The 14,716-nt window shown below is 37.0% G+C and overlaps 1 long non-coding RNA gene across 2 annotated transcripts in view; it reads left to right on the top strand.

The window, feature by feature from the left end:
- Positions 1–14,716, top strand: part of LOC121038067 (uncharacterized) — a 78,788-nt gene that overhangs the window by 18,542 nt on the left and 45,530 nt on the right. The gene's annotated exons all lie outside the window — the stretch shown is intronic.

The raw sequence follows: 14,716 nt of genomic DNA, 5'->3' as shown, positions 1-14,716 counted from the left end.
CTCAGATCAGTTTTCTAGGTGTGCAGGGTGGTTTCGTGTTGATCTGGCTGTATTTCATGGTCACAAGACATAAAAAAACTGCCATGCTGTTCTGCCATCTTGGCTCCTCTCCCTGATGACACATATTCTTAAACTCAGGTACATGGGTCTTTGTCCTGAGACAGGCTTCCCAGCACACAAATAAATTTCCCTCCACATAGGAAGCTATCTGAATAGGGCAAAGAATTCTTCCCTAATAACTGGACACTTGAGACTGGGTAGGACAATTAGGCCATTCCTTTTGGAAAAACCCTGTCTTCCTTATGGGGCCCAGCATTGGTGTAACTTTATCTGAATGTGCACAAGTTTTTGTTGACTCTTGTGTAACCTGGGAAAGGAAAGGAAAGGGATGAGGCCCTTGATATGTCAGCACCATGTTGGTTCAGTTTTGACATGTAATGTAGTATGCATAGTATGCATTCCTAACTGGGATCTGTAAGCACGGCCTCCATGTTCAGGGTGAACACCCATTGACGACTGTCTGGGTATTGTGGATGGGGAGACAGTCCTCTGCTCACACCTTGCTCTAAGAGGCAAATCCGGGTAACATTTGGGTGGACAATCCCTACACCTCCTCAGCCAAAATAACTATTTGTTCTAGCCTTTTTCTCACTTTATTCCCCAGCACTATCAGGCAACTGAGTAGATGTATTTCCAAGAAGTCTAAGCTCCATTCTCTGATATCTCTCTGGATTCCCCAAACCCCCACGAGTGTGTTTAGCTTCTTCGTTATCAGCTGTAGATTTTCTTCCTGGGAACAATTTACCATGAAATGTCCATTTTCCAGACAAGCAAAGCAAAAAGATGTGCACAAGTAGAAAATAGTCAAAGGTATTAAGGTAGAGGATGAATAGTATATTACAATTAGTTGTACAAAGAGATTGACCTAGAATCACATATTATGACTTCAAATATAGGGAGGGAGGAGAAGAATAGGGGGGAAAAGGTAATGCATGCTGATTGATATAAAATTTTATTCTTGGAGTTGATAATGTGAAAAATCTGGTTAAATATGTTCTTAAAAGTTTTAAAGCAGCCAGTGGCATACCACAGAATTAGACTAAAAATGTAACACAAAAGCTATTTATTGTAATAATCAATTTAAAAATTAAGTGACCCAATTAAAAGAGATTCTCAGATTGAGTCAATTAACTTAAACTATTCTGTTTACAAGTAGAATTCTGTGAATGACTACACCTAAAACAAAGCTACCCATTTAGAATAAAATCACAAGATGAATAAGAATGTAGTAGACAAATACAAACACAAAGAAATCAGACATGCATTAAGATGGGCAGAGTGTGCGAGTGGGAGTGGAGGAAGAGGGGAAGAGGGAGAAAGAGAGAGGGAAAATCTCAAGGAGTCTCCATGCTTAGCATGGAGCTTGACACAGAGCTCGATCCCACGACCTTGGGATCATGACCTGAGCTGAAATCAAGAGTTGGACATTCAATCAACAGAACCATCCAGGACACACCCAGAGGGTCTTTTTTATTTGATGTGAAGTATAACTGATTTACTAATTTCAACATTTATTGCATGCCCACTATCTGCCATATACTCTTCTGGATGCTAAAGATACAGTGGTGAGCCAAACAGATGAATGTATAAATGACAGTAAAACAAGGCAAGAGGATAGAGAATGCTGAGAAGTTGGGGTGGAGGGAATGAAGATGTAATAAAGGATTATTTTTCCTAAAATATATAAAGAAAACCACTGGTAGAAATATAATCAGAAATAGAAATACAGTTCCACTACATCTCTTTAATACATTCACTCACTTTTTTGACAGATGAACAGGTAGATATAAAAGGAGATACAGAGAACTTTAATAATGTGCCATTAACATCTTGACTTATTGATGTATATGTATATATTGTGCACAATCTCCATGCTTTACAAAGAGAAAACATTTTCCTCAGGATCTGTGAGTATTTAAAAAAATATATATCATCTACTGTGTCACAAAAAACACAATAAGTTTTCCAAAGCAAAAATTACACAGACTATATGTGAAATAAAATTAATCATTAAACAAATTTTTTTAATGTTTATTTATTTTTGAGAAAGAGAGGGAGAGAGAGAGAGACAGAGCACAGCAGGGGAGGAGCAGAGAGAGATAGACACAGAATTGGAAGCAGGCTCCAGGCTCTGAGCTGTCAGCACAGAGCCCAGCACGGAGCTGAAACTAACAAACCGGGAGATCATGAACCGAGCCAAAGTCTGACGTTTAACCCACTGAGCCACCGAGGTGCCCCAAATTGGGCTTTAATTTTAAAAAGTATTAACCCATAGCCTGTGTGAACATTAAAAACTCCCTTATATAATTCTTGAATCAAAGAATTTAAGAAAATGACAATGGAAAGTGTTATATATTAGAACATGAGATAGAGTCAAAGAAGTATCCAGAGACAAATTCATATCATTAAATACTTTCATTTACCAGCAAGCCATAAGGAATGCAAGTGACCTAAAGCCAGAATTTCCTGAACTGTCCACAGCACCAAACCACAAAATGTTAGTAGTATACTGTAGAAAGTATACTGCACTACAGAGAGTATACTACTCTATATGATGTATATATATTATACTATACTATTCTATGAAGTATACTATACCATAGAAAGTGTTCTGAGGTAAAAATAATTTGGAAAATGCTGTGTTAAAAAAGCTAAACCTTTTTAAATTTGAGAATTCCTCGGTATCTTTCATGTGATAATGAGGGTTGTAAAGCACTAAGAGGAAATACAATATTCACTGTTTCCCAAACTATTTGATCAGAGAAAATTTTTTTCATAGTATACGTATTAATATCCAAGGGCAATGCTCTTCTGAGTAGTTTAGGAAACATAGAGCTGAGCATTCAACTTAAGAAGCATTGAGAAAGAAGTAATAGTAAAAGTGAAAGTAATAAAACCACAAATTGTCCAAATTAATAGATAAATTCATAATCTGGTTCTCTAAAAATAAAATAAAATGGATTATACTTGATAAGCCTAAATGTAGAAAAATAACAATACTATTTGTTATAATAAAATTGAAATACCAATGAAGCATTTTTGAGTAAACTATATATTGCTTAAATTAGCTCAAAAGGAAAACAGAAAGTCAAGAAAATAAATATTATGATAGAATTGGGGGAAAAAGTCACTTAAGTGCTTTTATTGAAAGGTCACAAATTACATGATTAGTTATTTTGGAAGTTAAACAGATAATTCACTTATTATATAAATGGTTCCAGAGAATAGGACATCATAGAGACCTTACCAGTTCATTAAATTTTTTTTATGTTTATTCATTTTTGAAAGACAGAGAGAGACAGAGCACAAGCAGGGGTGGGGCGAAGATAGAGGGGGACACAGAATCTGAAGCAGGCTCCAGGCTCTGAGCTGTCAGCACAGAGCCTGACGCAGGGCTTGAACTCACCAACTGGGAGATCATGACCTGAGCTGAAGTCAGATGCTCAACCGACTGAACCACCCAGGAGCCCCCTTACCAGTTCATTTTCAATATCTAGAGTAATATTTGTTTTAAAATGAAAACAGGATTGTTCAAAACAGAAAAAGAAAGAGTAATTTCTGTGGGAATAGATTAAAAATTTCTAGATAAATTACTGATAAACTGAATGTCTTAAGTGTATATAAAGATATATTCTACTTTATTTATTTAAATATTTATTTTATCAAAATATTTATATACTGTTTATTAAGGAATGCGAGCATTATTGAAAACTAAGAGATTATTTAAAATTTTTTTGAATGTTTATTCATTTTTGAGCAAGAGAGAGAGAGAGCGTGAGTGGAGGAGGGGCAGAGAGAGAGGGAGACACAGAATCCAAAACAGGCTCCAGGCTCTGAGCTGTCAGCACAGAGCCTGATGCAGGGCTCAAACTCACCAACTGGGAGATCATGACCTGAGCTGAAGTCAGACACTTAACCGCCTAACCGACTGAGCCACCCAGGTGCCCCGACAACTAAGGGGTTATTAACATAATCCATCAATAGGAAAGACCAAAATGTGATAAACTTGGGGCCCCTGGGTGGCTCAGTTGGTTAAGCATCTGACTTCAGCTCAGGTCATGATCTCACCATTCATGAGTTCCAGCCCCACATCGGTCTCTGTGCTGACAGCTCAGAGCCTGGAGCCTCCTTTGGATTCTGTGTGTGTGTCTCTATCTGCCTCTCCCCCATTTGCACTGTGTTTGCCTCTCAGAAATACAAATAAACATTAAAAAATTTTTACAAAAAGGTGATAAACTTGATGGATGTTGAAAAGGCATCTGAAAGTATTCAAAATCAATTTCTGATCAAAAGCATTTAGTTATTTTAAAACAGAAGAATTCTTTCTTAACAAAGAATATTATCTCAAGTTCAGTGCAGAATTTTCTGAGAGGCCAACTAAATAGGTATGTAGAGAACCAAAGAATTTGAACTTGGTATTTGCGAAATACCCACTGAAGTAGTCACCATTAGAAAACAGAATTCACCAGAATTTCTTGATAATATTTTGCAAGTTAATGCTGGTTCTGTTTTGAATTGCATATCGAATCATAATCTTTTCATCCTTTAAGCCTCTATATTGTCTTTATCTGGCTCTGCACATGAAATAGCCAACCTCATTCTTAACAGAGATTGCTTAATGCTTAAGCAATTAGTATTCATATTAAAGTCAATAACAAAACAATGATAGTCATCATCATTTGTATTTTAATAGGTCTACCAATGTAGTGAGACAGGAATAATAAATAAGAGATATAATTATGAGATTCAGGGAGGCAAGATTATCACTTTATGCTAAGGATATGGCTGTTTACTTTGACAATGCAGGAAAGCAATAACAAAAATTTATTAGATATAGTGAAAGACTTCATTAAGGTGATTGATTATAAAAGAAATATACCAAACCATTCATTTTTCTATTTAATTATAATAACAAGTTTGAAAGCATAATGAGAATAAATCTCGATTACAATAGGAAACAAAATTATAAAATCATCTTGGCATAAATCTAATCAAAAGAAGGGCCTAGGGCACCTGGGTGGCTCAGTCGGTTATGCATCCGACTTTGGCTCAGGTCATGATCTCACGGTTCATGGGTCCGAGCCCCGCATTGACCTCTGTGCTGACAGTTCAGTAGTTCACAGAGCCTACTTCAGATTCTGTGTCTCCCTCTCTCTGTCTCTCTCTCTCTCAAAAATAAACAAACATTAGAAAAGAAGGGCCTACATTAGTAAAATTATATATTTCTTTTCTTATAGACATAAAAGAAGATTGAATAAATGGGGGCATATACCTTAATCCTAGAAGGAAGTCTCAAAATTTTATATATTGTCAATTGCAACAAATTATTGGTACAAATTTCGTGCTAATCCAGTCAAAATATGGCTAATTCTTGGATGTGTCTGGAAGAATAAAGTCTGTCTGGATTAAATATTTTAGGTAATAAAACAATTAAAAGTGGGGCAAGATGAGAAGAGGTCTTTTAAATAAGGTAGGAAATTGAGAAAAGCTATAAAGGATAAAATAGTTTGACTACACAAAGAATTTTTAAATGTCTTATGGCAAAGTGTATCTTAAAAAAGTTATAGAGAAACCAATTTGACAATAAATTTCATATTTAAAAAAGTTATAGAGAAAGAATATTTAAAATGCACATTATTGGTAAAGGGTTAATTATAATATACAAACGGCTTCTATGCATATATAAGAAAAAAAACCCAAATAAAATAAATAGGTAAAACAAACAAGGTATAAACGTGCAATTCATAGAATTGTATTGTAATAGTATTTAGCCATGAAATACAATTCTTATCCATTATGTTAGTAAAATTAAAGAAATCATAATACCTAATGCCTGCAAAGATTTGGAGAAACAGTATTCCCATGGTATTCTGGTGGAAGTGTAAATTATAACACCCCTTGTTTTGGAGGAACCAATCTGGTTATATCTATTTCCAGATACTACCCTTCAACCTAGAAATTCTATTATTATGAGCTTACCACATAGAAACAAAGCTTTGATGCCTTAGAACTCATGCTCAAAAATTTTTTCTTACGGGACTGTTTGTAGAAGACAAAGGTCATCAAGGTCAGTGATTGTCCAGCAGGGGGAAGTTGACTGAATATATTGAACAGAATATAAATCCACATCCATGCGTGGATTTATGCAACCATGAGGAAGAATGACTTGAATCTATACCTATTGAACTATATATTTCTATTATTCAGTGAGAAAATCAAGATGGAGAAAAATGCTTACTTGCAGGCAGTGAAGCTGATAAAAAGCCCTGTATATGAAAGGGTGCGTTGTATATGTTTGTGACTGTTGCAGGAGCATGGATAAAGAGGAGGAACAATTCACAGGCTGCTAGTGCTTATGGTCAAGGTGTAAGGAGAGGAACAGGGGGAGAATGAGAAGTAAGGCTTTAAAGAGTCTACAGTGTACTGGAAAACAGTTCTGTTCTAGACAACATGGAATTCAATCTACATTATTGGTTCACGTTGTAAAAACCAAATCTATGCATGAACGAGAAGGTAACATGAATGGATTAAAACACTGATTCGTCCAGGACTCTTATTTCAAAATACTGAAGTTTTGAATGAAGAAAGAAAAAAAAAAAAAACTCAGTGAAAAAAGCCAGGAAAACTGAAGTAACAATAAGGAGGGGAAAATTGTCACAGCCTGTTAATTAAAATTTGCTGTGCTGGTTGTGTTTGTTCAGATGTCATCTCTGCTGATAGGGAAATAAAGCTGGGGCAGAGTAAAGGGGAAAAGGAAATGATCTCCGAAGGTCTCATGGAGATCTAACGTGTTGCTTTTTGCTGTTCAGGATAGCAAAGTGACTATGGCCCACTGATAATGCAGAATTCCAGGGTCCTCCACGCTTAGCTACATTTCAGGGGAATACAACTGAGGTCTCATTTTCAGAGGTGGTAGGATCCATCATGTTTACTGTATGGGTGGGAGCCAGAGGAAGAACAAAATTCTTGTAGAAGTAGAGATATATCCCACTGGGACATGCCAGGGACCAGCTATCCTTTTGCAGCAGTCGTTTATTCTTTTTTTTTTTTTTTAATGTTTATTTATTTATTTATTTTGAGGGGCGGTAGGGGCAGAGAGAGGAGGTGGGGGGGGGGGGGGAGAGAATACCAAGCAGTCTCCTCACTGTCGCGCAGAACCTGAAGGTGCTCGATTTCACAAAACCCAAGATCAAGAGCTGAGTTGAAATCACTCACCCCCTGCCACACCCCCCTGCGGCCCGGTGCTTTAATTTACTCTTGATTCCAATTCATATGGTAACAGAAGTTTTGGCACCCAGAGGAAGCCTACTGTGACACTGCCTTTTCTGGAAGCTTACCTTGTCCCTTTCCGAGCCCATGTTCTTCCACCTTCATTCCCTCGGAGTCCCCAGTCATTATCCCATAGAAATAGGGCCGTGTCTTTGGGGCGCCTGGGTGGCGCAGTCGGTTAAGCGTCCGACTTCAGCCAGGTCACGATCTCGCGGTCCGTGAGTTCGAGCCCCGCGAGTTCGAGCCCCGCGTCAGGCTCTGGGCTGATGGCTCGGAGCCTGTTTCCGATTCTGTGTCTCCCTCTCTCTCTGCCCCTCCCCCGTTCATGCTCTGTCTCCGTCTGTCCCGTAAATAAATAAAAACGTTGAAAAAAAAATTAAAAAAAAAAAAAGAAATAGGGCCGTGTCTTGTCGTTGGTCTTAAGGCACATTCCTTCACATCTTTTATAGGTTGTTTTCATATAATGCAGTGACAGACACAGGTTCCCAAGTCATCTAGGTCTTGGATTTTAGAGGGGCTCTGCAGATAAGTAGGAGTTGCTGGTCACTGATGACCATGTAGTTCTAGCATGAGATGTTCCGGATTTGGGGAGAAAGAAAGGTAGGTCATGAGAGTCTTTCTTCAGCTTAAACTTGATGGGCTGATAACATGTCTTCAGAAAACTTGTTCCTCCAATTTCTTAAAGTCTTCTAATAAGTAATGCATTATGTCTCAAATTTATCTTCTTTCTGGAATTTACTAAATGCTTTTACATATTTCATGCTTTGTGATATGCAGCTATGTCTTACAGGCAAATTTGATGCATTCCAAGCTTTATACTCTTCATAAATATTTTAATTCAAATAAAGTAAATTTCAGAGTGTTATTTTTTCTCAAGACCAAAAATATCGCTATTAATAATTTCTAACTTTATCAGTGTTCTCTAAATATTATAAACAAAATTAATATTATAAATCTTGGTTTAGGTTGTTAATTTTTAAAATGGCTCTAGTTTATATTGGAGGAACTTTTAAAATTTTTGAAAATATTTATAAAAATGGTTCATTTTCCCTGAAAATTGCATCTCCAGTTGTGTATCTCTAAGTGTTGGGTTTTATCAACCTGATATTTTTTCTACATCCTACCTGCCTAATTTATCATCTATGGCTTGTCACAACTCATTACTTCAAATATATCACTCTTTTGTTCCACCAATTAGAAATGCTTATTTTGTTTCTGAGGCCAAGATCCCCTGTAGGGAAAGGTACAAATAAGAGAAACACAAAATGTGAAAAAAAGTGTTTTCTCTCTCTTTTTTTTTTCACTTTGGCTGGGAGATATGTACACTTAATAAGGTTCATAAATTTTGGTTTCCCTCAAAAGGAACTTGAACACTAATAAAATAGCTTCATGTGAAATATTCCAAATTTTGCAAGCCATCCTAAATTCATTCTCATTAGCAAGCAAATGATTAAGAAAACCCACCTACAGACAATTTTAATTTCCCTGAAGAGGGTGGTTTTTTTGGTGTGTGTGTGTGTGTGTGTGTGTGTGTGTGTGTGTGTGTGATGAAGCAACTGAAAAACTCTGTAGTAAGACAGAGGTATTGCTGATATAACCCTGCTCTGGTTCATTCACTCAAAGATTTTAGAAACAGAATATAGAGGTTTTCTCTTTATTCTACATTCTCCTACCCTGTCATTGTCATTTGGAACCTAGGTTTTCTTTTTCTTTTCTCTTTCTTTCCTCTTTCTTTCTTTCTTTCTTTCTTTCTTTCTTTCTTTCTTTCTTTTTCTTTTCTCTTCTTTTCTTTTCTTTTCTTTTCTTTTTTTTTGGGGGGGGGACTTAGTTTTGAAAGGAAATATTAACAGGCTGTGCAGAATGCTAAAGTTACAATTATTTTCTGAGTTCCACCCTATAATTTTTTTTTAAACCAGAAGACTATACTAGATAATTGGTATGGTTTAGGAAAATATAACAAATAAATTGAACACACTTGGATTAATTCTCAGATGTTAGTTCATTGGGAACGTATTTACTAATCAAACAAACATCTTCAAACCTCTAAATACCGTTGGATACCAAGCTATGAAACACTTCAGTAGTGGGCTTCCATAGTGCTTCCATAGTAGCAATCTGGACCCTGAAATACCACAGTATATGTCACACTGTTACTTCCATTGGTACCTTGAGGGGACGAATTAGCATCTTTGATTGGATGTCTTGTTCCTGCCCAGAAAGTCAGTTTAGTTTGGAAGCAACCTTCTCAAGCCTGCCTACCTCTCAGTATCACTGGATCTTGGTTCCATAGGCTTATATTGTACACAGATGACAATAATTCCTTTCTCTCTTTCTCCAACTTTTCCTCAAAATGATGTCTTAGAGTAGAGGGCATCTCAATGACTCAATACACCCGCTTTTTCTTCCTGTTTGAGTCACTCATTATCTTTTCTTACAAGTATTAATTGGGCACCTACTATTGGGTATCACTGCATAGGGGATTCAAGATAGTTTTAAGGATTCAAAGGTAATTTCTTCATGACATTTTTCCCAAGAAGACTTGAAGACTAATAAAATATATGAAAGCCATGCCTATGACTAGTATACGAGCAAGAAAATGAGAAGGACATGAGAAAGAGACAGGTGAAATCTTAGGAGTCAGAGGAGGAAGCAACTGCTGTCAGCCGAGGGATTAGAGACAGTTTATTGGAGAAAGTGAAGGCCAACTGTTTCCTCTACTGAAGCAGACTACACAGAGGCACGTGGATTCACACGTAAGTCACAATGCTGCATTACTCTTTAGTTGTTACCCTAATGCCCTCTTCCCCACTTAAGCTTCTCTAAAGCTTCTAAGCTTCTACCCTAAAGCTCTCCTCCCCACTTGGAGCTGCCTCACTTAAACCATGAGCCCACTGCATCCATGGTAGACAGGTCTGTCCTTACCACGGTATTAATGGCCCCATCCAAGTGCCAACTGGTCCCCTGATTGTTACTACCACTAGATTCTTTTCAAGCCTGATTTCATTTGATCTCTCTCTCTCTCTCTCTCTCTTGCATCTAATACTTTTGACCACTTCTTTCTTCCTTTGACATCTTAAATAGCATCCTCTCTTGATTCTATTACCCCTCCAAGCAATGTTCCTCAGGATTCTTTCTAGCTTTTCTTCTCCTAACAACTTCTTTAAGTGTTGATACACCTCAGATTTCTCTGACTCTCCTAGCTAATCACTCATTCTGTCCTCCCTGAATGAGTTCATTTGGTCCAATGGTCTCAGTTAATATCTTCACTCAAAATCAGTCATGTTCTGGGCTCAAAAGTGCTATAGGACATTTCCACTTTTGTTGATCGAAAGCACTATTGTGGGTTGAGGTCTCTGAAGAAGCCCACCGAGAATTTGTGTGTAGGGTGTTTGTTAAGGAGTACACTTGGGAACATCTTTAGATGGGGAAAGAAAGAAGCATCTTGGACAGAAGGAGAAATTAACTTCGGTAACTTCTTAAGGAGCTCTGAAGCTGAGATGATTCTACAATATTGTCTGTAGTTGGAATGAAGAGGCTGGGCCTTTGTACCCATGCACTGACCAGCAATGGATACAGGCTGCCCCTAGAGAGGGGACTAGACTTGGACAAGAAGCCTCTCACTCTCAGCAGTGCAGAGAGTAAGTCCTTCAACCCCACAGGGGTACCAGCACAGTGTTTACTACAGGCACCTAATGTGTCTATAAAACTGTGTTCATTATTTTTTCCATAAATGTGTTACTTCTCTTGCATTTTTATGTTTGTTGAATCACTCTCCTATCTAGCAACCCATATCAGATCCTGAGGGATCGCTGAGTCCGTTCACTTAGTTCTCACTAGCAGCTAACTCAAAATCCAGATCTTTCCAACCTCCATCCTTAATTTTCTCTTTTTCCTCCTCACCCAGCTTGTTGTTAGGGGCCTAATGCAGACATAGCATCTCCCACCTAAACATCTGCGTCAGCATCTTCATTGGTATCACAGGTTCGTGTCTTTCATCCTTCCTATCTTTTATTCTCTTCACCTCCAAAGTGATATTTCTACACTGTAAAACTAACCACATCAGTCCTCTGTTTATTCAGTTGCTCCTATTGTCTTCTGTATAGTGATCAAATTTCTTATCATGGCATGAAATTTCTCCAGCCTTGTCTGAGGCCCACAATTCAGCCATTCAGAAATGCTTGCAGTCCTGCAAGTACATCAGGCTATTTCATATCTCCCTGCCTTTGATCATGGTGTTCCTTCTGCCTGGAATATTCTTTCATCCCACTCCCTTGCCACTTGAGAATGCCTATTCGTCTTTCAAGTCTTAGTTCAAGAAGTACCACTCTGTGAAACCTTTCCTGGCTTGTTTTACCCCCTTGAGTCACCCCATTTTTTATTTATGGCCCCACTATGTCCCAACATACTGCTATCTTTAAATCTATAATTCGTAATTGCACTCTTTGTACTCATGACTATCTGTCTTACTATTTGTGTTCTCCTGGAAGGCAGAAATTATTCCTGATTTATTCCTGAGGAGTGTGGCAGAAAACACATTAATTAATGATGACTGAAAAGATTGTTAAGTAGAAGGGAGGGGCCAGTTGCTAACAGACAGGATGAATCTGAAAAACAAAAAACAAAACAAACAAGCGTGGTTTTGTGACTTTCTTCAATTATACCAAACAGACTCACAATAGAAAGGGAAGAGATCATGTGAAGTGCTGAGGGTACAGAACTGAAAAGTTGGGTCCCTTGGAAGGATACAGCATGGAAGAGATCAAGGGTTCTAGTGAGAGCTTTACTGAAATAGGGAGTGGTCTGTGGTCTGCAGGCAAAAAAAAGGAAGAAAGGAAAGTTCTGGACCTCAAAATTTTAGAGATAAAGCAGTTTGAGGTGTTGACAAGGGCCGAAGTCCAGTCTTAAATTCAGGTTGCTTACGGGGAGGGGAAGAAAGATAAAGTTTGTTAATCACTAAAGAAAATGAAAATCTTTGAAGTCAGGAAACTATGTGGGTTATTATTAGAGTGGCCATATATCCTGGTCTCTTGGTCCCTTTCTGAGTTATGCCTGCTGTTCCAGCATAATTATTGATGGTGTTTCTCTCCCTCTCAAAACTGTCCTTGTTTGAATGATAAAGTACCGTCATTCTAGTTATTATTAACTTCCAAAAACACCATGATAATACTCTGTGTAGCTAAGAGAGCTTTCTGGACTTTTAGAGAAAAATTAGGCTTTCAAAATTAGAATGTTCACAATTAGAATGAAAATATAGTAGGGGATTTAAAGAATAGTTATTGCAATTTACCATGGGAAGATAATAATAATAAATGCATTTTTAATTAAAACGTATATCACAAAAAAAAAAACGTATATCACAATTAGAATTTTTTAATTTCACAGTTACACACAAAAACTTAAGTTTTCTGTGGTATGGGTCTTTTTATGTTATTTTAGAATAGAGTGCATTTAAACAAATAAATAAATTTTAACATGTAGCTTAACAATTTACACTTAAAGAGGAGTCTGTAAACTTAGAGATGTTTCAAATATAATCGCTCCATTGTGTCGAGGAAAGAACACAGGATAAAAATCAGAGGTTGTAGTTCAGTTTCTTACCAGCTAACATGAAAATAACCAAGTTAATTATTCTAAGTCTATTTCCTCACTGGTAAAAGGGGATAATAATAGTCATCTGACTTCTTAAAGGGGTTGTGGTGAAGATGAAGTGAAATAATGGAAAATTCTTTTAAAAACTGTACAAATGTAAGTATAGCAAATGTCCTTACTAAAAACAAAACAGAAACAAAAACAAGAAAAAGAAAGAGCCCAGGTAAGTTATTGATATTTTTGTTTTTAATTAACTTGAATATTTTTACATAAATGTAGAGTTAACAGATTTGTCGCTGTTAATATATAAATAGATGAGTTGTTCAAGATTTAAAAATTCATTTAATAAAATAGGATGTAGAAAGAACACTGAGAATAACCGGAAACCATAGTAATCTTGTTAGAAATCTGTCTTCTCATTTTACGTGAAAGACAGAGTAATTAGGGGACCGAAGGTCTGATGAGAAAATGAGGTAATTTTTGGAGACAGAAATATCGAATTCATTCTTTTATAAGTGTTTTACCTATTAAAAGCCCTCAACCTAGCCATCAGAAGGTCAACCATTTTATAGATTAACTCACTCAACCTATGTCAGAGGTTAGGAACTCTCTGGTGAGAACAGCTGTTTGTCATTTGTCTTTCCACATCAAAGACACAGGGAGATTCTTTAGTAAATTAGGGAGGTCTTAAGGAGATGAGATTAATTCCTGGCATAAAGAAAATGCATACAACAACACTAGTTTCCCTATAACGAAGGTAGGAAATAATAAACATTAATTGGAGCAATAAAGCTTCCTAGAAAATTTGGCCTAGGATATTTTATTCTAAGTTTGCAAGTATGTCAAAACTTATTTGTAAAACACCACATATAAGTTTAATGGGAAAATTCTTTATTTTTCATGCAAAATATAGATTTTTCTGAGTGTGAAATCAACTTTATTAAAAACAGTCAAGTTTATTTTTGCATACAGTTTGCAGTAAGTTCATAGAATAATAGGAAGAGAATGTAAATACTTGTGAAAATGAATATACTTTGGCAAGAAAAGAATTTATTTTGAATTCCAACTACGGTCTAGGATCTGTGCTATGCATATTACATGAATAATGACATTTAATTGCCATAGCTATTGATGACGTAGGGCTAATCCCCACCCTCATTTTTGATAGGGAAAACAAGGTACAGCAGCTAGGTTAAGTCAGAAGTCGTTAGGCAGAAATCTAAAGATTCTCCCCACTTTAGCCCAGGATTCCCTGGTTATTTAATCAGATACTAATCTAGGTAATGCTGTGAAGAGATTTTGCAGTTGTAATTAAAGTCCCAAGTCAGTTGACCTTAAGATTATCCAACTGGCCTGATTTAATCACATGAGCCTTTAAAAGACAGATTCGGAAATCTAGAGAGAATTAAAGCATGAGAAGGACTCAGACTTACTCTTGCAGCTTTGAAGATGGAGGGGCCGCGTGAGTGTGGGCAGCCCCTACAACCAGAGAGTGGACCCTGGCTGATGGCCAACAAGTAAACAGGGACCTCCATCCCCAAGGAAATGAATTCTCTTTACCCTCCTTAGTAAAGAGCCCATTCTGGTCAACACCTGGATTTTGGCCTTGTGAGACCCAGAGCAGAGGACCCAATTGAGCCAAGCCAGACTTCCGAATTACAGATGGTGAGGGAATAATTGGGTGTCCTTTTAAGTTGCTTAGTTTATGGTAATTTGTTACAGCTGCAGTAGAAATCGAATACAGAAACTCAGTCATAGAGTAAATAACCAGGAGATCTAATATTTAACCCACTCAGCA

Source organism: Herpailurus yagouaroundi, unplaced genomic scaffold (genome assembly GCF_014898765.1).
Source record: "Herpailurus yagouaroundi ecotype Mexico unplaced genomic scaffold, PumYag 165, whole genome shotgun sequence".
In the NCBI taxonomy this organism is placed as follows: domain Eukaryota; kingdom Metazoa; phylum Chordata; class Mammalia; order Carnivora; family Felidae; genus Herpailurus; species Herpailurus yagouaroundi.
This window is presented reverse-complemented; position numbering and strand designations above follow the sequence as displayed.